This window comes from Patagioenas fasciata, chromosome 1 (assembly GCF_037038585.1).
Source record: "Patagioenas fasciata isolate bPatFas1 chromosome 1, bPatFas1.hap1, whole genome shotgun sequence".
NCBI lineage: Eukaryota > Metazoa > Chordata > Aves > Columbiformes > Columbidae > Patagioenas > Patagioenas fasciata.
This window is the reverse complement of record NC_092520.1, coordinates 200,903,415-200,927,790: the sequence shown is the minus strand read 5'-3', so window position 1 is coordinate 200,927,790 and position 24,376 is coordinate 200,903,415. Positions and strand designations below refer to the sequence as shown.

Genomic DNA, 24,376 nt, shown 5'->3' with positions numbered 1-24,376 from the left:
AGCAGAAATTACTGCGAGCAGAACAAAATCAAGCACGAGAAAAACAAAGCAAAAATTCTGGGAGAAGGAGAAGGGAAGAACACGGAAAGAGAGAAAAGGAACGTTGCCAAGGCAAGAATAGATAACTGAAGACAGTAGAGAAAGAAGGATGAGAAAGCTCAGGAGAGTGCAGGAAGAAATGCAAACTAAAAAAAGATGAGGACTAAATCTTGCAAGGGAAAACACCTAATGCAGCAAATGTGCCCAACTTAAATGAACCTTTTTAGGAGAAAAAGGGCAAGAGCACTTTGAATATTTTAAGGAAGATCAACATATGCTCATCTATGTACTGTCTACACAATCCACCAGAATACGTACTGGAAAAATCATACTTTCTTCTTTTCCTCCCAAAAAAGGGACACGGCAGTAAGCAGGTCACTGCTCCCCCTGCTCCAGTGAGCAACTCAGCAATGACAAGAGCAGCTGCAGAAGTGCCAGGTCTGGAGCTGTACACAGCACCTGCCATTTCAAACCATGTTCTGGAGGTTCCTATGTGCTGGAAAATATGATATATTGAGTACAATTTATATCTATTTTAAGTAAGTACAAAGTACATTCAGAACACCTGTAGCATCTGGTTTTTTACATTAGAAATTGAACTTTTGCACATAAAAAACAAGGCAGTAGAGTGATATCATGGACATAATTTAAAAACTGGATTTTTTCAGACTTTTGTTTATTTTTGCTGTTATTTTTCATGCTTATTACTGGAAGACCGAGAAGAGCTTGCTTTTTTATTTTTTAAAAATCTGCTACACCCCCAATTGCTATGTTAAAATTGGAAAGACTCCCAATCAACATGAGTCATCAAACCACTCTTCCAACAAGAATAAAAAGATGGCAAGACTTAACATCGCCCTGGTTTATTTTCACTGAGAAATATCAACAGGAAAAGTGACTGAATGTGATAAAATATTCAGACTTGCTTTATCCCACAAGGATAATTATTACTATTATTTTGTTCCTTTTTTAACCTGCTTGAGAAAGCACATAAAGTGACTAGATAAATAAAAGGCCAGATCCAGAAGAAGTGTAAATTAAGTTATTTTATATTACATTTCACTACAATGAAACATCCTCTTAAATATCTAGCTGGAACACTTTCAAAAGCTACCAGACCCAGCATTTGTATTGTATAAATCCCCAGTGTACTATGGAGATCATTGAGGATACCAGCATTATTTTTAAAGAGATAAGAAATTGCCTTCCTGCAGTAACTTGTTCCACTGACTGAAGAGGCACGATGGCAATTAACTAAATGAGTTCTATCTGTCAGTATCCACCTCTGAGTTACCACAGGGTCCTGTTGCCAGAGATGGGGAACCAGAAAGTTCAGGACAGAGCTCACCTCATTAGCTGGTTAAACTAATCCCAATCAAGATGAATCTCCCCAGGTGCCAGTGTCTCTCCACCGATGATAAGGAAGCCTGGGTAGCAGGTGGGATGTAGATGTCGACACTGCAGACACACACGTGAGGTCCGGTGAATCCCACCTTACTCTATAGATTTGGGTAGCTGGATCCAGGTATGTAATCTTCACCTATACATTTACCAATTCCTGTTGTGATTTAAGGTGGGATTAAAAAAATCATATGTCACCTTTCTTAGTGTATTTATTACACCGGCTCACTTTCCTTCCATAAAGTATAAACAGCAAAGGAAGGCTACAGTTTGGATGGTTTTGTTTTACAGTGGAGTCACTCAGATGTTCAAAAATGTTCATTATTCATTGCAATCTACATATGATAGAGGTTAGGAACAAGTGCTAATTTGGCTACCTTAGCACATAAATCCCCCTATATAGAGGCAAGTCATCAACCATATTAACACTTATTCTTCCTTGAAAAAGAACACAGATGTGACAAAGTTTGACAACAAGAAAGGATCAACACATCAGGGAGACTACCTTATAAAAGTTAAAAAAAAACAAACCTGGAAGACGAGTGCCCAGGCATATCAGCTGAGAAAAGTATTTTTTTAAAAGGGGAAAAACAAACAAACTTCTGCTGTATTTCCTTTATTCATTCTTATATTCATATTTGTGTAAAGTAATACAGACGAAAAAAAATTAAAAGTATTAAGGCAAAATACACCATGAAGTACACTACAGCACAGGGTAGTTTAAGTAGCGATGTAACTCCACTCAGACTGATAAAGTTACATATTATATGTCTGAGCAGCTATATTTGTTGATTAAGAGATAGATGCAGGACTATAAGAACATTTTCAGCCCTATATTGCTCCAAATCTCTATACATATAAAACTTCTGGTTACCAAACCAAACTCTTAAAACCTGGAATAGATAGATAGATATGCTAAGCTCCATTGCAGAATTGGTATTTTTATTTACTGCCTTAGAGAATTTAAAATTTCAGTGGGTATAAATATATTGTCATTGTCGTCAGCACAACAAAAGAGCTGCCAATGTAGCCACTACATTGTTCCCAGAGCCCAAGTGCTCCAAAGCGGGTATGGCCAGGTCTGTGTTCTGTGGCCGGGGCAGACTCTGAGAGAATCTGGATATTGCCACAGTTACAGCAAACATTAGTGACCCTTTCCAACTCAGTTGTACACTTTTATATATATATATATATATATATTTAACTTTGAAGCTAATACCACATTGAGTCAAATGTATGAATGTGTGAATTAATGCCAGTAGACACACAGAAGGTTTGAGAAACAGAATCCCCAAATTGTTACTCATTGGAAAGATTTAAGTATCTTACAGTGGGGCAAAGTCTAGCAAACAGCAAGTGAAAAATCACTGAACAGTTAAACGATAGAAAATGTAGTCCTGTAACCATTCATTTAAACAAGCCTACTAGGAGGTGGCTGAATGATGGAATAAAAATTAATCTTCCACAACCCAAAAAACAGGCAAAACTGAAATAGGCCAATGAACAAAGACAGATTTTGCTACACAGCAAAAGGTGCTATATCAGACTGCTGATACTGGTATCTTTCCATTCTGACCTATCACTTCTATTATAAATGTTTATACTGAAATAAATTATGCAGATGGTTTAAAATACAGATAATACACAGTTAAAATTCAAGCCCAAAGTGTGATCATTAAAGTGAAAATATCGCCTAAATTGTAGACAGCTTTTACTACTAAACCATGTCCAAAGTGAATATTATTTTATTCTGTCAATTAACCTACAGTGTCAGAACACCTAAATACCTTTAAAGAAGCTAACCAGAGGTCGTGTAGAGATGCACCAGGGAGGGCAGGCTCATGTCTTGCATACTGCCATGCATATACAGTTGGATACCAACACAAACTTAAATACCTTTGCATTACACTCCTGGCAACTGTATCTGCATACCGAGTGTCCAGGCAAGTACAGCTATATGAGATATTGTTAGTCAGACTTTTAAAGTAAGTAAATAAACACATATAACACAACCATACCCCAACTACTTTCTGTGCATTTCTGGCACAGCACCCACAAAAACCACTCAAATGGAAGAAGATTTGTCTTCATCTACTTCACTTTTTTGCTTTAAACTTCTCCTCTGAGATGGGGATATCGGCATTTTGTAAAATGGCCTGGAATACAGAAGGGCTTACACAGGTGTGGGATTCTTAGCCATCACAAGGCTATAAAACACCAGAAGTGCAACATACTGTAAAGCTTGACGATTAGGTGCTGGCCTTGACTATTTTGCCCTACTTGTACAGTCTCACTGTACAAGCAACTGGGGCAGAGTTTATATTTCCCCCTCTTATTGGGAGGATTTCCTTTATTGATTACTTTGTTTGAAAGCCAGGGCAATGCTGGCATTCTTTACGTAACTGTTTAGAGTTATACTTTTTTTTAAGGTCTCTCCTCAAGCGAGAGCTTTTGACTTAAACTGTTTTTTCAACACCGCTCTGTTTTTCAAAAGCTCTGCCTTTTGTTGGTATGCTTTGAAGAGGAGCTTCCTCCTCCTCGGTGGCCTTGGAACACCCATCAAAATCAAATATTCCAGACTGATGCTAATTTCACAAATTTTGCTTTAAAGGTTTAAAAGTTTACAGCCAAGACTGGGCCCTCTTTGCTAGTTAAAGGATTTCTGGCAAGGCTAAAACTAACATGGATATGAGACTAAAATGTAACCACACTTAGGCCATACAAGGACAGATGAAACCACGCACATCATTAGCTGCTAACACACACCAAAAGCAAAACCACGATCTGCATGTATTACTCACATGTGGTGTTATTAGCCAGAGTCCCAGTGTAAGCCCTTCCAGGGCCTTTACTCATCTTTCCTTACCCAGTTGTGAGTACATGTTCTTAAATCATGTCAAGGATTCCTTTTTTTTTTCCTTGTCCTTAGGCTATTTTTGTACATCAGATAGACTACCTATAAATTTTAAGCTGCATGTTAACCTCTTGAGATCCACTCAGAGAGAACGTGCTCAGAGAAAACATGTTTTAGACTACTAGTCTCCTTTATATTGTGCGGGAACACTAATAAAAGAATTTTTAAATGATGTTTTCTTTCCTCAAAGACAGTACAGATTACATAGGGACAGCATTATCAAGTTAGAAAAACACTTCTGCCACAATCTGAATATGGACACTGGAGATGAAGATCAGCCTTTTAGTAAAGTCTGGGAAAAAAAATCATAAATACAGATTAGGGCTACGAAGTTGGTGAAGGGTTTGGAGAGGAACCCATAGGAGTGGGTAAAGTTACTTGGTTTGTTACCCTGGAGAAGAGGAGACCAAGGGGAGACCTCATCACAGTTACAGCTTCCTCACAAAGGGAAGAGAGGGGACAGGCACTGATTTCTTCTCTTTAGTGACCAATGACAGAGCCTGAGGGAATATCAAGAAGATGTGCCAGGGGAGGTTTAGGTTGGACATTAGGAAAAGGTTCTTCCCCCAGAGGGTGCTGGAGCACTGGAACAGGCTCCCCAGGGAGGTGTCACGGCCCCAAACCTGACAGTGTTCAAGAAGAGACTGGACAACACCCTCAGACACATGGTGTGAACTGTGGGGTTGTCACATGCAGGGACAGGAGTTGGACTCGATGATCCTTGTGGGTCCCTTCCAACTCAGGACATTCTATGATTCTGTGATAAAAAACAAAGCAATTTTTTTTTTTTTTCAGATGGCAACTTCTACCAGGCTGAGTTCATTTTCTCAAACAGCTTTGTTATCCTGTGGCATTGCTATGATTGGCTCAAAAACCAGCAACCTACCTAATTTGAAAGAAATATGTGAACAATCATATAGTAACTGGGAAAACAAACATGGCAAATAGTTGTGCTTTCCATTTTTAAACACAAAGCCATACACAACTACCTGAAAAAAATTGCTACTGATTAAGTATTATTCATTTCAAATCATCTGACCCTCTTGGCTGGTTCAGTGTTTTGCAGGTTTGAAGGTCTCACAGCAGGTTTCATCACAGCCTTCCAATGCTGAGACAGGAAGCATTTCAGCCTTGCTATACCAAGAGATCTAGATGGGCTCTCTGAAAGAGGACATGTTCATTGCTGATCTAAGTTCTGCCCTGTAAGACTCATCTTGACAAAGTACCTGTTAACCCTTGATTAAAACTTTCAGTAGTATGGCGGGGTGGAAAAAGCATTGAAATCAATATTTTATTGCATCCATGTTTAACACTAAACCCCTCTAGTAATCCCTGTTCCTTAACAGTTTGCTTCACTGCTTAAAAAAATAATCATTAATCATCTTTTTCATCCAGCATTGCTCAAGGCAGACTGATCATAATACTGCCTTCTCTCTCTTTGTAAGCAAAATGCTGTAGAGGACACTCGGCACTGCAGATGCTGTTGAACCATGGCTTTCCTCTCACCTCAGAGATGGCTGTGCTGTGTGCAGCTCCTCAGAAAACTCTGATCATGTCCCATCAATATACATTTCTGTTTTATTGACATAGCATTGTAGCAAAAGTTCATTCAAAACACAAAATGTATTTTTTTTTCCCAGAGACTATGGAGAGTGCCAACTGTCACGGAGATACCCCGACAACAAGTCACCCTTTTGAGGACTGTTATATTGCCTTCCAATTAAAATCACATAGATTTTTTCCTTTGTACATATTTTTTATAGCTTTACAAAGAAATGCAGGGATAAGTATGCTCAAAATACATATCCACGATATGGTATTAAAGCTGTTTTAAGACACACTTCCATGCCAAGTCCTTATTTTTATCTCCTTCAGCATTGTAGCCATGGAGCATTTGTGATGAGACCTCAAAGCCTTCTAAGACTCCAGTTTTCCATATTCCAGCTCCAACACTGCCGTTCACAGCAAATGCTGAGGCTCCTATTTACACCAGCCAGAATCTCTTACATAATAAAAAGTATTCTTATACAGTGTTTACATTACATTAGCCTCAGTTACGGTTAGAACATGTTGTTCCATATAAAACCAGGGAGAAGACTGTTTCCCTGAATGAAGAGTTTACAGACTAGGAATACAAGGAGTGTACCGTGGGGGAAGAGAAGGGAGGCACGGGGAGGTGAAAGCGTTTATAAATGCATCTACACAGGCAATGTTTATAATTAGAGTAACGCAATTGCCAACCATATCCATCATCCCCTCAGCTCCTTAAGAGTATGAGGGTAGAAACGGCTAAGGAGGTTGAAAGAGAAGAGTGCAGCAGCTACAAATGTTGGTGATGGAGGGTATTTATAGGAAAAGGAGAGAAAGAATGGAGCACTTACAGGAGATAAGGAATGAGTGGGCAAGGCTTACAATGTTGACAGATGTGAAGAGACAGACGATGCAATCAGATTTGCACATGAGGGAGGAGCACAGTGGGCAAGTGCAGATAATAAAAAAAAATAAGCTGGATCAGCTTAACAGCCAATGCGATGAAGACATTTTAAAAGGATACTTTGGTCAAAATAAGAAACAGAATATATTCCACATGCTTCTCGGTAGGACTCGAAGGGATGATCCCACAGTAACCAAGTTGGTGGATAAGGCATGCATATTTTCTTTCTTGCATAAATTGGTCCTACCCACTTGAGAGGCTGCCTTTTAGCATATAAATATATTTTATTGCTCCCAGTCTCAATTAAGATGCTGTTCTGCATTCTGTATTTTAAGAGATAGCACAACATCAAGCACTCTAGCTTTTTTTTTTTTTTTTTTTGGAAGAGCTTTAATGATTCCATACTAACTACACATAAAATGAACTGGTAGTCTAACACAATTTCATCTGCAAGATGGTATCTTTGGCAGCACAGTGTTCTTTAACATATGGGACTAATATTATGCAAAATATAGAACATTGAAGGAATAGAGACTGGTAGTCTCCTTGCTGTGATGCCTCAGAGAGCAGGAACATGAAAATATTATGAATTAAATGATTGTGTCTTCTAGAACCATATACTTTAAAATATCTTCCTCTTAGTTGTTGCATGACATTATCATGGCAAAACTACATTGCTCTCTTAAATAAATTTTCTTCTAAATCTCAATTTAATCGTATATTTACTGAGCTGTATGTCTGAATAGTAGGCTACTACCAGTATCTCAGTTATATTAACCTTTAAAACACCAGCGCATATAGTTAACACTGCCTATATCTGCTTTTTGCTTAAGTATGCAGCAATATGGAGAGACTGTGACAGTATGTTTATGTTCTAACTTCTTTCTTGACTGACACATTTCTGCTTCATGAAACGAGTAACTGCAGTGTCACTGACTGCTAATAATTACCAACAATGTCACACAACCAGTCAACATTTCCTTTCCCCAAACCACAACGACACTATGTTACTGAACTCATTCTCCAAGAAATGGTCACAAGTCTCTTCTCTGGATTCTTTGATGATGAGAGGAATCAAAGTAGCCTTTACCCACTACAGCTTTCACTCCGAAGCTACTCTCAACATCCAATTTTAAAATAAACTCCTCTACCTAAGCTAAAAGGTCTCTAAGCACCACTTCAAGGACAAACTTAGCATGCATAATTTCTAACTGCATGTGGCTTGCCAATTCATGTGAGAGACAGGAGGGTAAAGAGCAGCTTTTCATATACATATATATATATATGTGTGTGTGTGTGTAAAAATCAGAGGGCATACACCTAATGGTTTTCTATAAACAAACACCAGCTAATAAGCAAGAAAGATCAAAACCTTTTTTGTCTCTCAGTTGCTTCTTTTCTCATTCTTGAGAAGAAAACCCTTTTTAAAATTAAGTCAAATTACGTTAATTGAGTGTAATGATCTTGTAGCATTATCACTGTCATAAGCACTACCTGCTCACTGAGACAAGTCTCCGAAGACTTGAAATTGTAATAGTCATCAACACTGGGATGAGACAGCTCCAACTCACCTCATCATCAGGACAATACAGTTCAAGTTATTTGCTTTTCTAGCACCAAGGCAATCAATCAAATCAAGTTCCATGAAACTAAATCGACAAGTGACAAAAACAACGTAGAGCAAAATTACTCAAACCTCTAAGTTTTAACTGCAGCTGCCAGAGATATCCCAAGTTTTAGGGACACCTGCAATATTTAGTTCAAAAAGTTTATGCAGGTTCTACTGGTTTTGTGTTCATTTGTAGTCTGCATGCGAGTCTGAATCTTAGAATGTCTTACCTCTTCAATGAGCTCTTTAACTGAACAGTGTATTTAACCTATACCCCATTAGAAATAAAGAAGGTAACTAAAAGGTAGAAATATAACTTCTGAAACCTAATGAGACAGGATTTCACAGGATAATGCTTTAATATTTGTAGATCACTAATCAAAACATGCAGGGCCGCTCTTAAGGTCATTCATTTTCAAAGCAACACCTATTGCTTTCCTTAAAAATAAGTGGACTATTGTACATTTAATCATTACAAGCAAAGAATACAATAATGTAGAAGAATTATAATTCTCTTTGAAGAAAGACATTCCTAGATTTGGCTTTGTGCTCAAGGTAGTCTTCCATGTGGGAAAGACATGTCTCTAAATTCAGTGCCGCTGTTTCTGATGAGGGAGTTCATGACTGAGGAAATGTCCAACAGGGCCTCCAGAGCCCCCAGCTCAAAATTACTTTCCAGGAGAAGGCAAATGAAAATAATATAAAGCCTACTAAGAGGGTAATTTAAGAGAATGTAAAGTATTTTTCTCTGTTGGAGAGCTGGCAGATGGTAAGCTATCACAATGTTCAGTATTATTTACAGAAAATAATTACAGAGCTTATCATGATCTAAAAGATAAGGTTTAAACTCCTGCAAAATGAAATACACGCATAGGAAGAAAAACGAAACAAAAAGAGGCCTCACTCTCAAAGCTAAATAAAGAACATATATACAATACACAATACAACAGCTTAATGCATCTCTTAACTGGGAACATGCTTGTTTGGTTTGGGTTTGTTTGGTTTGTTTTGTTTTTAAAGACGACAATACAGATTTTGACAAAGCTAGAAACCAGTCAGGATTGAAGCAGAAAGGAAAGTCCCTAGACAAGACACCGAGTCTTGAACGTTCCCTGGCCAAATCACTACAACTGTGCTTAGGAACTGTGGAGTCAATACCGGCCTGCAGACGCCATTCAGTAGTGTCACAGCGTGAACAATTCACAATTCAGCCACAAGCAGGATGAAGAATTTCTAAGAGTGCACATGGCTTTGCAGTGCTAACTGCTAATTCAGTTAAGAGTTTCTTTTGCGTTAGGTTTTCGGGGGTTTTTTTGTTGTTGTTTTTTGTTTGTTTTGTTTGTTTTTTGTTTTTTGTCATTGCACAATAAGGGGCATGAGGAAGTTAACAGTAGGTAAAAATGCAGCAGCACTAACACACATCATAACCGTTTGCCAAAGGAGTTATGGGTGCCTGTGTAACAACACACAATCCTTGCACAACTGAGTCTTCCTTGTACTGGTGGCCCGTGTTTTGAAAGCTGCAATCAGTCACAGAATCACAGAATGTTAGAGGTTGGAAGAGACCTCAAAAGATCATTCTTGTTATATTTCATTAATTTTTTCCCCACCCAACTCTCCAGCCTGTCCAGGTCTCTGGATGGCAGCACAGCCTTCTGGCGTGTCAGCCACTCCGTCCAGCTTGGTGTCATCAGCAAACTTGCTGACAGTACACTCTATTCCTTCATCCAAGTTATTGATGAATACATTGAATAGTACTGGTCCCAGTACTGACCCCTGAGGCACTCCACTAGATACAGGCCTCCAAATGGACTCTGTCCCATTGACCACGACTCTCTGGCTTCTTCCCTTCAGTCAGTTCGCAGTCCACCTCAGTACCCAATTGTCCAGACTGAACTCTCTCAGTTTAGCTGTAAGGATGCTTTGGGAGACTGTGTCAAATGCCTTACTCAAGTCAAGGTAGACCACATCCACCACTCTGCTGTCATCTGTCCACCTGGTTATGTCCTCATAAAAGTCAATGAGGTTGGTTAAGCACGACTTCCCCTTGGTTAAGCCATGCTGACTGCCCCTAATGACCCCCTTATCCTTGATATGCCTTGAGATGGAGATGGCACCAATGATAAGTTGTTCCATCACCTTTCCAGGGATGGAGGTGAGGCTGATATCAGAGAAATAATTCAGATAAAACCTTGGAAGTTATGAGGCTCAAAACAATATTTTTTTTTCTCCTGGAAGGCAGACTAAAAATGAAATATTCCTCCAAATTTAAACATCTTGAGAACGTTTATAGGAATTCATCTTTTCCCTTTAATTGTAGACTATTACTTAGTTAATTATTTTCTTACCAAAGATTGCTTTCATCTGTGATGTATTAGGGTTCCAGATCTGTAACTATACAGTTAAGATAAAGATACTGCTGTATAGAAGAATTTCTATCATCTTCATTCATCTCTAACACAAGTATCTAGAGTAGGCAAAATAGGCAAATAATTTCTAAAACATAGAGTAAAAGATACATAAAAGATATGTCAGTCCACAAATAAGTCTGACAAACAATTCTACTTTTGGAAATTCTGTAGTACACAGATACATCACTTGAAGGGATAAAAAAAATATATTGAGCTTGTTTAAAACATCACAAGTGTTAAAGTTAAAACCATCCTCTTAATTTTGATCTGCTTTAGATCTGACAACTGCTTCCTTCTCTGATGGAGAATCTGACTGTACACATTTTCTGAATGCTTAAGCATTTAGCTTTCATTTGGTAATTTAATAACTGTAAATTAGATGCACATAAACAAATGATTTGTTTTGAGATCCCCACCAGCTAAGGTCTGAGATGAGAATGAAAGGTCTCCTTTGTCTACCTAAAAGATGCTTTTCTATGTGACCTCTGACACGTCACTTAAATTGAAAGTAAGAGCCTAAAGCTTTTGTGAATCTGAGGTTATATTCCTATGTGACCTTTGCTAAAGGTTTGGAATTTACCTAGTGTGTTATTACAAAAAAAATGGTTTGTTCAATTTAGAATATCAATGTGCTACAAATAACATAAAAAGTGAGCAGCATGAAATATCTAAACCAAAATTAAATGTAGGTCTCATGGAAAAGAAAACAGTCTGCTTTACTGATGTCTTTTAAACAGTGATTCAAGAACACTTGATTCAAATATATACATTGCTGCAAGTACCTAAAAATCAGTACAACAACACTAAGATTATAAATCTAATCATATTCATCTCCTTATATGGGATTTATTAAATTACCAAAGGTCTTGATTTCAATTCATCACCAGCAGCATCATAAACGAAGCAAATTCAGAAGTAGGCTCATACGTGACTTAATGTTTTAATTACGCATGTTTCAGCCTGCTACAAACTACCGTAAGGTTTTCCTTTACAAGTCTGAGATTTTTTTTTCCCCAATCATTGCCTAAATAAGTAGTGAAGTATTCCTAGTTGCTTTGGATTTATATCTCCATGGAGCTCTTCACAAATAATATTAATAAATTCCCTAATGCCTGGTTTAAAACTTCACTCCCCAAATCTGACCCAGAAAAATTTAATATGCCAATTTCTATGATTACTTTTTTTAAATAATTCCCAAGCAGCCTCCTCAGTGATCTAATTTATTTAAAGTAAAATTAGCTTTCTCTCCCTGTTCTTCTGGTATTAAAATTAAGCTGTGTCCCATTGTATTTTTTGGTGGTTTAATTTGATATACTAAGACTAGCACTTTGATTGCTCTTCTCACACAACTGAAGATGAGCCTTTCAACCGCTTCTGCCCACTCCGTATTTCTCACCTCGGTGCAAGTGCAAAACGCCACATCTAAGGCAATGACATCATCCTAACAGTATTCAAAAAATTAAATAACTCAATATTAGCTTCACTCACACTAGTAATTTCTATAAGCATTGTTAAATACTACTGCATGAGCTAAAAAACAGCATAAAATTGGTACCTACGGTTCTCTCTTTGAAATGATAACCCCAACAGACCATGTATTGCAGCCCTGAAACATCACGTCTATAAAGACAAATCCACACTCCTGAACACTGCAACTGAGATACTCAGAGAGACTCGTAGTCTATAGTTATTCCTATACTGCTTTATTTTTGGCTAATACTTGCTTTAAGCTTTAGTTTTAAAAACACCGTGATGAAAGTTTCCATAAGCTTTTCTTTCTACAGCCAGCCCACCATACCCCAATAGTGAGTCACAAATGCAGTCACAAATCCCTGTCAGACAGAAGTTCCAGGTTTGCAGAACACAAAAGCACATTTTCCAAAGCAGCACATCTCAAGTGCAGCTCAAGAATAATATCCACAGAAGCACGACTCCCTTTCAAGCACGAGGCAAATCTACGGCACGGCTGGGTCAAAGCCGTACTGCAACCAGACCGCAAAACTCCGGGTCAAAAATTCACTGAGTGCAAACTGCAACAAACAGACCCACCGCTATTGATCAAAATCAGCTCTCTTCCACAGTTCTGTAGAAGTTAAATTCAAATTCTCCATTAAAAGAATGCATCGTAGTATAGGTGCATTACTAAAAAAATGCTTCTGTTTATGAAATAGCAAACAAACGCAAGCCAAATGGTGGCACCTCAAGGCAGCCCTCATGTTAGGAAAAGTCTTGCAGCCTAATGGAGCCACCACCTGAATTCCCTTTAGATTGAAAACTGAAGGAAAAAAGTCTGAGAATTTCTCCAAACAATATTAACACACACAGTTATATGCACAAAGCAATTCTACGAGACAAAAACCTGGGCACAATTCAATCGCCTTCATGCTTAGAGGAACACAAAAATCATAAAAATCTCATATTCCGGTAAAGCTCAGTCAAATATCCAAGCTATGTATTTATATTATGAGAAAGCTTCCACACCTCCTAACTGAAATGCAGAAATTCAACACCGGGACTATAAAGAGCACTGTAATACAGGGAACTTACTCTTGCTATGAAACATAACTCCGCAATTTTCCTCGTTATTTCAGAAGTACAAGGAAGCACAACGTGTTATGCACAAAACACATTTTCAGCAGGAGAAGGGACGACAAGGTCATCCAGGAGTGCTTTTCTCCCAGTGACAATTCTGGTTAATATTTATGCTGATTTTAGGTCGATTTTTTATTTAACCATGCCCACAATTCAAATTAGGAGAGAAAAGCACCCTTTTTCCCTTTCCTTCCCTTACTATTTTTATTAAAATAATGTAACGTTTCAATCAAATTTTAAAATTTAATTACATCTTAAAATTCCAGGTACATTCACAAAATAAATTGAAATGGGTAGAAATACTTGCATGAATAATTAAAAAGTTGTCACAAATGAATCACATTTTTAACAGATTCCTATGGCTTGAATATTTTCCCCATAACTTTCTTACTGCAGTTACTGCAAGCTTCTCCAATACATCTCTGATATTCCTTCCTGACACAGGAGGGCAAAGCTCGGTGCCGTGCCCAAACCAGGGCTGTGCAGCCCAACAGCCCCTGCCCAGCCCACCATTCCCCAGCATTTTCCTGAAGGTTTGTCTGTGACACCTGCATCTCCTTCTGGTTCAGTTTAAGGACTGTAGCCAAAAAAAGGTAGTTTCTTGCAAAGTCTGTCAGGTCCCTGGAAGACCCTGAAGCTCTCTTGGCTTCTCTGGAATACTACCTGTAACTCGTACTTACATAAAACATATATTTTAGTGCATACTACTATTTTTAGTCTATGCCTGATTCATATGCACGCCAGGGGTTTTATTAACACATAAAGCTCATCTTAGCCCCTCAACATGCTAACATGGAGATTAGTTTCATTAGCTAATACAGTTTAAAGCAAATTAGAATAGAATTTTGAATATACCACAGCATGAAGAAATGAGTCCTCTTCTACTTGCCAGACTATTTTAGACAAAAACGTAAGCCAACGTGCTCTCAGCACTTAAATCCACCAAAACAAAATTTAATTGCTATACTGAAGAATAAAAGCAAAGAAAACCTGACTGTAGAAGGGGACAGAACTCACAGAAAACCTGAAAAGGACAATAGTTGCGATCCCTCACCCATTTCAGAGTGGAATATACTTATGTTTCTCATTCTTCAAGTGAGAAAAATCAGAATGGATACGATATCATGACAGTTACAAGGACAGTTGCTTTTTTTCTTTGTATACTCCCCATGATCAAGTAATAAAATCTACCTCTGTGAAGCATTTTCAACATTGCATTTTTGACTGATTTTATTGACCATGCAATGCAAAGAAAAGCAGGGAAAAAAGTCAAGCCAAGCGTGCAGCTGAGACTCAATGGTAACTGATGGGCAACGTCCCGCTTGCTGCCACAGGACTCCCAAACCTCTGTGGAAAGATTAAACAGGAAAGAAAAACAAAACATCTAAAAACCATACTAAAGAGTACTGAAAGAAGCAGCTGTGGGGCAAGGGGCTGGAACTGACTCCTCTTAACTATTTGAGTGTTTCTTTATGTTCAAATTATTCATAGCATACAAATAACTGGCTGTTTTGCCAGACAAAATTTCAATTTTAACCCTGTAGACATTGCCTATCATTTAAACAGCGCTTTATATTTTGAACTTCATCAGTGTTCTACAGAGAAGTCACCTTTTTTTTAAGTAGAAATTAAGTAAAATTCAACATGTACCCTGTAAACAAACAAATACTTGAACACAAATGGAAAGAAATTTTAACTTAATGGGAACACCTGGATTTTGTAGCATGTGACTTAATTTTCAAAACAACACCCTGGGTCTAGGCTACTTGGATAATTTCCTTATTAGAATCTGAGACAACAGCAACACACAGCAGAAAACTGCAATACAATAGAGACACTATTTTTCTTTGTATTCACTATTTACTAAATGAGTCATATAATTCCCTGCAGCCAAACTCCACTGCATTTGCTCTTCTTTTTCAAAGAAAAAGCAAGTAAGGAAAATAGCTCTACTACACACAAAAGAATGTTTTTGTATTGCAGCTGCCAAAAACAGATCCGGGCTTTGCTGATCCCGTTTCTCAAAAGCATGCAGTACTGAAGAAGAATGAAGATCCACACAGGCAGCAGAGGCACTCAGGAGATTTTGATGCCCGACCACTGCCATCTCTCAAAATTTGTCAGCCAGCCATCAACACGTACTGTCAGCTTTGTACTTCTCGTAGTTCTGCAAAGTCACTGCAAATCGTTTTTCCCGGCCTGCCAGGTCACGCTCAAGGAGTCACTGGAATACAGTCTTTTTATTTACCAGTGTCTACAAACACACACATACTGGTAGCACCTCCTGAGCACAAATAATAAGGTCCAGGAAGAAGCAATAAACTATTTTAAGCACTTCTGGTGATTTTAAAGAAGCAATGGATCAACTTGCTTGGAGAATGAGTGTTCAACCTCTACTGCTTTAGAGGATCTTCTCCCCTTCAGAAGCCCCCGTCTCCCTCACCACAGAAGCAGCCTGCAGACCCTGCTCCCCAGAGCAGCATTGCTGCCAGGCACCAAACCACATTACTGTTCTGCTGGATCCCTGGGAGACATAAACCAAGTACATATAAACAGAATTTACTCCAGCTTCAAGAAGCAGAAGGGAAAACGAAAAAACTTGTTGTTTGCATGGAAAAAAAATTGAAAGGATGTGCAGTCTATAAGCTTTAAATTGGAAAGCACTGCAAAAAAACATTAGATTAAATGGCAGGAGCTAACAGAGCTAACATTTGCAACATGTGAGGCAGATATAAAAAAAAGACCAGACATCCCACGAAACCTCCCACTTTCTGACGTGCCTTGGACAAAAACACGGGCCTATCTACAGAGCGCTAATCCTGACAGGATACTTGCTGAGGCAGGTAGTTCAAGCAGCCCATCTGTCAGTTTGTTGTTGTGGGTTTTTTCAACATATTCAAGGACTCTTGTTTCAAAAGAAAACAATTCTCTCCCTGATAGGAATGTGATCAGGGACCTGCTCAGTGACTAAGTCAGTAACAGACTATCCAGCTTTTATAGGAACAATGGCATTCAGGACTCTTTCTTAATGGGATCCCCAGAAAAAAAAATGAAGGACTGTTCAAACATCAGGAAAAAGTCAGTACAAGAAAAGCACAATGGACACTGAATCACAAGGAATGTTAAGTTTGTGTCATGTCTGTCCTGGTCCTTACAGAACCAGGAGCTTCCTCAAGAGGCAAGAGAGCATCAGCAAGACAAATTAGAGAAAAGTGTCAGAAAAGCATTAAAGGAGAAACATTTGGAAAGGCTCAGACACAAAGTGTGTGGTAACACAGACACCATGCTGTCACAGACAGCAAAGCATTCGGAACAAGAATGCCACGAGGGCACAGACACCCACTGTGCAAAGTACTTGCCACACCTAGAAGAAAAGCTGTTTAGCAGAAATGACACAGCATTATTAATATTTTTGGCTACAATATGTCCTGAGAAAAAGGATCGCTAAGAGAATTACAGGTGCTTCTTTAAAATAGAAGAATAAATACCACTAGGATTCAAAATTGATACAATGACAGAAAACTACATCCTAATATATAATATGGGCAAATTTCTGTCTTGCACTAACACAGACCACCTGAAACATAGGCAGGATACTTCATCTGTAGGAACATGCAACAGTGAATATCCATACAAGGAAAAACAGGGCAAGTCAGCACTGAACTCTGGGTTAGAGTCTAAAAACCTTTAACAGCATCTCCCAACTCATTTTGCCTCATGTTCCCCCCTTGAATGAATTTTAGCATTTACATTCCCTGCTCAATTATCCGAGATACAGTATTGATGTGGCTCTATTGCTCCTCACGCCTAAGATAGCCCAGAATCATGAAGCACTTTCTATACATCCTCTGAGAATACAGCACATAAATGATGAATTATTAAACTTAATAAGAATCTTAATAGCAGCAGACCCTACAGACACAGGTCTTAGCACAGAATAAAGTTTTGGAAATCTTCTCCTTCTTCCCCAGTAGTGTTTAAATGCCTACTGTGATATGGCAAGATTCAATTCTCTGCACTTAGAGAGGTACTGCATGCACAGAATCAAGTTACAATGGTAATATCACCCTGTATGAGGTAAATACATTTAAAAAAACATAGAGATGGAGTTGAAGTTAATCAAATCTGTAAAACAAACAACCTCAAAACATGTGTGATTCTTATTTGCCCAGAACTCACATACCTAGACAGCAACTTATGGGAACACAACCACTTATTTTAAGAAGCACCACTCGACCTGTCTAACAAGCAGTTCAGTATGGTGTACAAGTCGACTGGGCACAAAACCCGTCAAATTAAGCATTTCTACTCCACTTGAAAAACGGTACTTCAAAGGAATGCTGCTGCTGCATCATCTGCCCCAGAAATAGTTTAGGAGAAATGGCACAGTACAGGGACTGAGAAGCAAAGTCACTGCAACAATCTACTACACAGCAGACAAGGAAAAACAAAAGAACACAGAAAGGCAAAATACTAATCACTCCAAGATAAATTAGCTCCTCTGGCCACTGCCTGATAAAATCATTATAAAACCTCACAAAATAAATACTACACGCTAAAGCAAGAGAAAGCACTACCTTCTAAAAAACACCTCAGAACTGCAGCAGGGTTTGAGACTTACCCATCAGTGACAGCACAAAGCATGGGGATAACCCCCAAAAAACTAAAGCTCCCAGGAAAAGTCTATCACACTCCCATTAAACCTCATGAGAAAGCAGCATAGTACACAGATGGTTCAAAAATGCATGTGGAGTAGTACAGGTGGGATGGAGCAGGCAGACAGGAGCTCCAGTAAAACCACAACCAAGTAGAAACGCCACTATCAGGGCACACCAAGAACTTCATTATATGTATTCCCAAAGTAATAACCCAAACAGAATGATGATGTAAACTTAAACAGTTCCTAGGCAGGAACATTAGCAACAGCATGTTCAATAAATGTGCTGAAAAAGAAAAAGGTTGTACATATCTAAATAAAAGGACAAGAGATCTCTGGTAAGACAGGTCCTGTGACATAAGGATATGGTTTCCATGCATGCTAAGCTGTGCAGGAAGCAAACTGCATTCACAAGACACTTAATGACAAGTCTCTTCAGTCTTCTATCTCACATGCAAACCCAGCTTGTGTCCTGTGCTGCAGCACCTATACCAAATAATATCTAATAACCACATCCATTAACAAGCGTCTATTTGTAACAGACACATTTGATATTTCATAAGTTCCTCCACAGTCATGAGTAAATTCATATTGATTTTACATTGACTAGTTTTATAGTGTTACATTCACACCAGTGAGGATTTGTTTTTCATGTAGCACTGACAGAATTCTTTCTAACTGGCAGGCTAAAATATGTTTCATCAAGTAGTATGATAATAATTTACCTTTTCAAATGCATAATATATGTTGCAAACATACGAAAGTGAAGACGGCATTTCCTCCCTATCCAAGCAAATATACCTAGCTGTCCTCAGTCACTAACCACTCACACCAAGTGTTTTTTCAGAACACCTCCTCTCTAGACCAGAACGATTTTACATACAGTGAAGTTTAATGTTTTCACTTTAATCAAATCTCCTGTTTAGTGTGCCATTTTAGATGACAACTTTAATTGCACTTCTTGGATTTTTTTTAATTGACATCGCCACCTAGTGGTTTGTTTCAACAATATTAAATAATCATAAAAGTCAGCACAAGAACATCAATGTCTACCTTAAGAAAACCCATCAGATATTTTTTCCACCAATACAGAAAAATGTAATATCACTCTTCATCAAAATAAAGGAAATGGTCAAGGACTACTTATACAATTAAGCATAAGGTAGAAATAATGCTATTTTAAAGAAAATATACTATAGGCAGAACAAAACAGCATCATCAAATAATTTTATGTTATGTAATAATCCAATATCGAACAACTATCCAAACACATAATTTCAGATAAAACATTTCATTACTAAATCTGCTTTTAAAGCTGGGCAGTAGTTTCAGGAGAAGCGCAGATCCCCATGCGGGTGCCCATCGCCCTCACTAAGGGAGGTTCGGTACGGGACTCATTCGGCTGAAGAGACAAGGAACGGCCGTTTATTGAAGAGAGCCCGCTGAAGAACGGCAGAGAGCAAAGGCCCTGAGGCTCGACTTAGTGGCCACTTGTGAAAACATTTGGGACTCATGGTGGAGAATACAGAAGAGTATCCACAGCATATGCAGAAGAAAGCCAAGGCTGTTGTGGTGGCAACCTACAGGTGATGTGGGATATAAATGCACACAGAACCAAAATCTTTAATACAGATTCTCTAAGTTATGCAGCACTGAAATTTGTAATAGCACTGAATTATCCACTTTACATTCACTTTCCTTTATCAGTATTACCTGGTTTAACCATTATCTATTCAATGTTATTATAGCATATCCCATAAACATATGTATTTACACACACATATATGTAATATAGAGAGTAGTTATTATTACTGCACTTTTTTAAAAACACATTTTATATAAAAATGCTACTGATGCCATAGGTGAAGAAATATATAGACCAGAAGGTCTTTTGCTTATAGCATTGTTCTCTAAAATAGTCAAAAGATCTCTCCATTATTTCCTGGTACATTTTTCATCTACTTTAGAACACATAGAGTATTTCTATAATGAAGAAAGATCACACCGTGAAAATGCATTCAAGCCCCTTCAACTACTTTAGCTTAAATGTCTGTTCAATACACAATGCTACGTAGCTTTGGCCACTTATACATAAAAAGCCCCTAGAGCTTCTTTCATGATAGCAGGTACAAAGGTGCTTTTGAGAAAAGAAATCACAGTTTTCTAATGAAGCGTTGCATAATTACATGTTAAATGTAAATAAAACCAAAAGCTATTCTGCAAACTACCACTGTTTTAAGATACTACCTCAAGATTTTTTTAAGATTCAACCTCAAGAGGTCTTTACAAAGCCAATTTGCAAATAAAAACTTTCCCACTAGCCAGGATTTTCCCACTATCTACTACCGCACTTGCCAGCATGGAAATAATTTTACAACGTTAATAAAATAGTTAAAGGCCATGTAGACTTTCTGTAAAAACAAAGCAGACTGTATTTGAATTTTAACTCAAAACTAATCCCCTTAAAATTTTTCAAATGTACAGAAAGAGCCTTTTTCTCTGATATAAATTCTGCTAATGAGCTACTTGCAAATACGCCCTCAGATGTGTTGTACCACTTTTTAATTCCAACATCATCTATTTTCCTGGAAAAAGGTCCAGAAAGCCATTTCACTTCAGCATCACTGCACTACATTTATGCCTTGTCACTGTCTGTCTGCCTCCGCAAGCTCTGAAATCACCTGAGCAGCAGCAGCCAGGTTCAGCGCATGGCAGCAACTTTATGAATTCAGTAGATTTGCATCCAGGTTACCTGAATGAAGAGCAGTGATTGATCCTCACCACAGACCAGACAAAGCAAGACTCTGTAGCCCATATATATGGTGTTGCCATTGTTTGTGACGGGCCACAGGCTTTATGTGAAGCTCATAACATCAGTCTCAGGACTTACTGGGCTTTGCCTGAACACGTCGTGGCCTGCCTGGAGAATTCTTTTAGCATTCAGCAGCAACAGTCTATGGATCAAATGACTATTACCTACTCTGTTTTAGCGATTGCTTAGCTTTGTATGGTTGTGCAGTGTAGCACATATTGTTATATCTGGAACTAACCAAGCAATCAATTATTCTGTGTAAAGTGAACTATTTAATATGCTAGAATAAAAAGCAACACAAAAGGGTGAAGACATGGAATAACTGCAGAGGACTAGAGAGTCACAGAGTGTGACAGAGACACAGGGTTACAAGTACCTCACTATTATCTGGTAAAGAAGATTCCTATGCTTTTGAGTTAGAACTCACAATAGTATAATGAAGTACCTGGTCTTTTCCAAATCTCCCTGACACTGCTAAAATTTTAAAACATTCACCTGGGAACAAATTCTGGCAACAGGGATCTGTTATACTGTGCCTTTTGACACCAGGAAACGGAACTTGAAAGAAAGTTTAAGCCTTTGATCTCCTCAGGGCTCTCTCTCTCATAAAAATGCTGAATTGTGACTGCTATGCTAAAAAGAAAAATCACTTTAATCACCCAGACAGCCTCATTCTGACCAAATCAACATATGTGTTTGTTTTGTAACTCAGTTACTTGGCTGCAGGCAACCAGCATGCTGATACCTGTGTATTAGTGAAACTTGATAGCAATGCGTCCCTTTTATTCACTTTTCTTCCAGCTCCATCAGTCTGTTGCTCTTCATTACCGCAGAAGAGACGTAAAGCTACTGGCTGTCCCTTACACACCAAAGCCTATAATCCTGAGACTGACACTTGTACATGGCACATTGAAATAATAACCTTGAAATTCCTCAGGCATCTAACTCTTATTTCACAGGTGGGTGAATTATTAAGCTACTACATCAGCATGAGAACTGAAACTTCAAAACAAAACAAGCCATTCACAGCAACAGAGGAAGTAACCCAAATTCTTTGATTCATGACTTGAAACCCCAGGCTCATTTTGGCACCAAACTCAGACCTGCAGATGGCATCAAAGTCTGCAGGAAAAGTAGCATTTCAGGCACACCCATTCCTTCACTATTTTGCACTTCTTGGCATGTCCCTTCCCCACCCCTTCTTCATTACCTTACACTGTCCTTGCTGAGGTTTTCTCAAACACACACCTCTACTGAGTCACTGTAGACTTGCATTCAGTAGCTGTCTTGGGTTTCCCAGCTCCTTCCTCAGCCAGATACAGGAGGGCCATACATCAGATCACTCGAGCCCGTTTGGATCCACGTTCACAGATACCATCAGGCTCACATATAAAATAAGACATTGCAAGTGATCTACTGAGGTGGTCTTACAAATCCAAGAGCTGCCACACTTATTTAGATCAAATGCATACCTCAGCCAGTATTGTACCACTAGGTGCCAGAAACATACGTTTAGATACGAGTACACAAGTGGATCACTGTATATTAGGACAAACATGACAGGGTTTCAGCAAATACTGGCTTGGAAAGTCAAACTGCACTGACAGGAGTACACTTAAAAACTACTGGCTGTTCTAGTGTCCAGTCTTATCCTTCTTGAGCCTTTTTATAATTTGGCCTCTACAACATATTGCAAAGCCACACTCTGCAATTTGCACTGTATAAAAAGTAGTAATTTTTTTGCATTAAAGTCACTCTTTGGATAGCATCGGTTTGTAATGAAAAAGGCAAGCTATTTTTTCCTCCCTTTCTATACCAGTTATGATTCTTCAGGCACATCAAAATGCTCCTTAACCACCTTTACAGACCTGAAAAGCACTAGCCATAAATGAAGCTGTCCAATACCCTCAATCACATTTACTACCTCCTTCTTGAAGCAATTTCTAGTTCTACATCATCTTTTTTGAGGTGGTAGGATGTGAACCATGTAATAGGAGCACAAATCAAACCACAATTTATACAGAAGCAGAAATTATATTAAAATATTTTATAATTAGTTTTCCAATATGAAAATAGCCACTAAAAATCTGGTTTAAACAAAGTTGTTTTTGCTGTGTACTTGTCCTGGTTTTGTTAAAAAACAAGTTTCTCTTTCAGTGAATTCGCCTGTCAGCTAAAGCCTTCATATTAGCTGCATTTTCCTGGAGAACCAGATACATGTTTTGGTAAACACAGCAATGGAATGCGAAGTTATTGGTAAGCATGGATGGACATCTCACGAGAGGGGCAATGAGTATTCACGTGAATACTTCATATAAAATTGGGAGATCACGAGGATCTCATCCCTTTTTTCATCCCTTTTGCTTATGGCTGACATTAGGAGAGGACCTTGCTGGTCGTCCCTGCAAACTGAGGCCTAGTGACAGACTGAATCCAGCTCCAGTTGGCTGCAGAGTCCAGTCCAGGACTTCGGGTGCTGGCTCTGCAGTTGCTGGGACTTTCAAGATTGGTTTTGTATATTTTGTATTATTTTCTCTATTCTTATTAGTAGCATTAGTAAAACATTTTAAATTTCTCCAACTCTCTTCTCTCTGTCCTTCTTTTCCTCCTGATCGCCTGTCCTGAGTGGGAAGGGGGGAGAGAGAGGGGCCGAAATGGGAAGGAGGAGGGAAGAGGGGGTTAACAATACATATGCCACGTTTTTATTGTCAACCTGCAATCAAAACCCTTGACAGTACTTAACTACAGCCTTAGTTGCACTTAACTGGCATTCTTTTAATTACTTTCTACTTGGATTTTGATAACATATTCCTTACTTGTTTATAGGAGTCAGCATTCTACTGTTTTGTAGGATTCCTGATCTCAAACTGCCCTCCTGTCCCTCACCAAAACTGCTAAGTGACCACTTTGGCAAGAGAAAGGAATAAAACCAGCTGCTTTAATGTGCTTCCACAGCCCTGTGTAGCACAACAGAGCAGGCGCAGTCTGCGCAACTGCCCACGGCTCAGCAGGACCAACCCCAACCAAAGCCCAACCTTCTGAATGTCCTGGAAAGGAATCTGGAGTTGCTTCTTTCCTAAGCACTCTGGAAGAGGGAGGAGTGGCCCTTCTCTGCAGACTGTACCTTCCCTCTTGAAGATACAGCTCAATCGTGTTATACAAACAGATATATCTCAGTCTGTGAAGAAGGAATAACAGCACATATTGGTGAGCAGTAGCAGGAGGGTAGTGAGTGGGAGACAAGCACAACTATTAAACAGAAATTACTGGGGTGACAGGGGAGAACAGAAGAGACTGATCAATGGGAAGAAAAAAAGACATTCCAAGAGAATTTTCTTTAGAACCATGAATACAAGAACAGTATAATTTTAGTACAATTTGAAATTCAGTAAACAATTTATTTTAGCAACGGAATGTAAGGTACCAGTATTGTACCTAGGCCACTCTGACCTTTATTGCTGCAACAAGAACAACAGAGATACTAACTTTTTTCCTCAGGGACAGGAA

The 24,376-nt window shown here is 38.6% G+C and overlaps 1 protein-coding gene across 4 annotated transcripts in view; it reads right to left on the bottom strand.

Moving 5' to 3' along the window:
- Positions 1–24,376, bottom strand: part of SRPK2 (SRSF protein kinase 2) — a 140,382-nt gene that overhangs the window by 108,385 nt on the left and 7,621 nt on the right. The gene's annotated exons all lie outside the window — the stretch shown is intronic.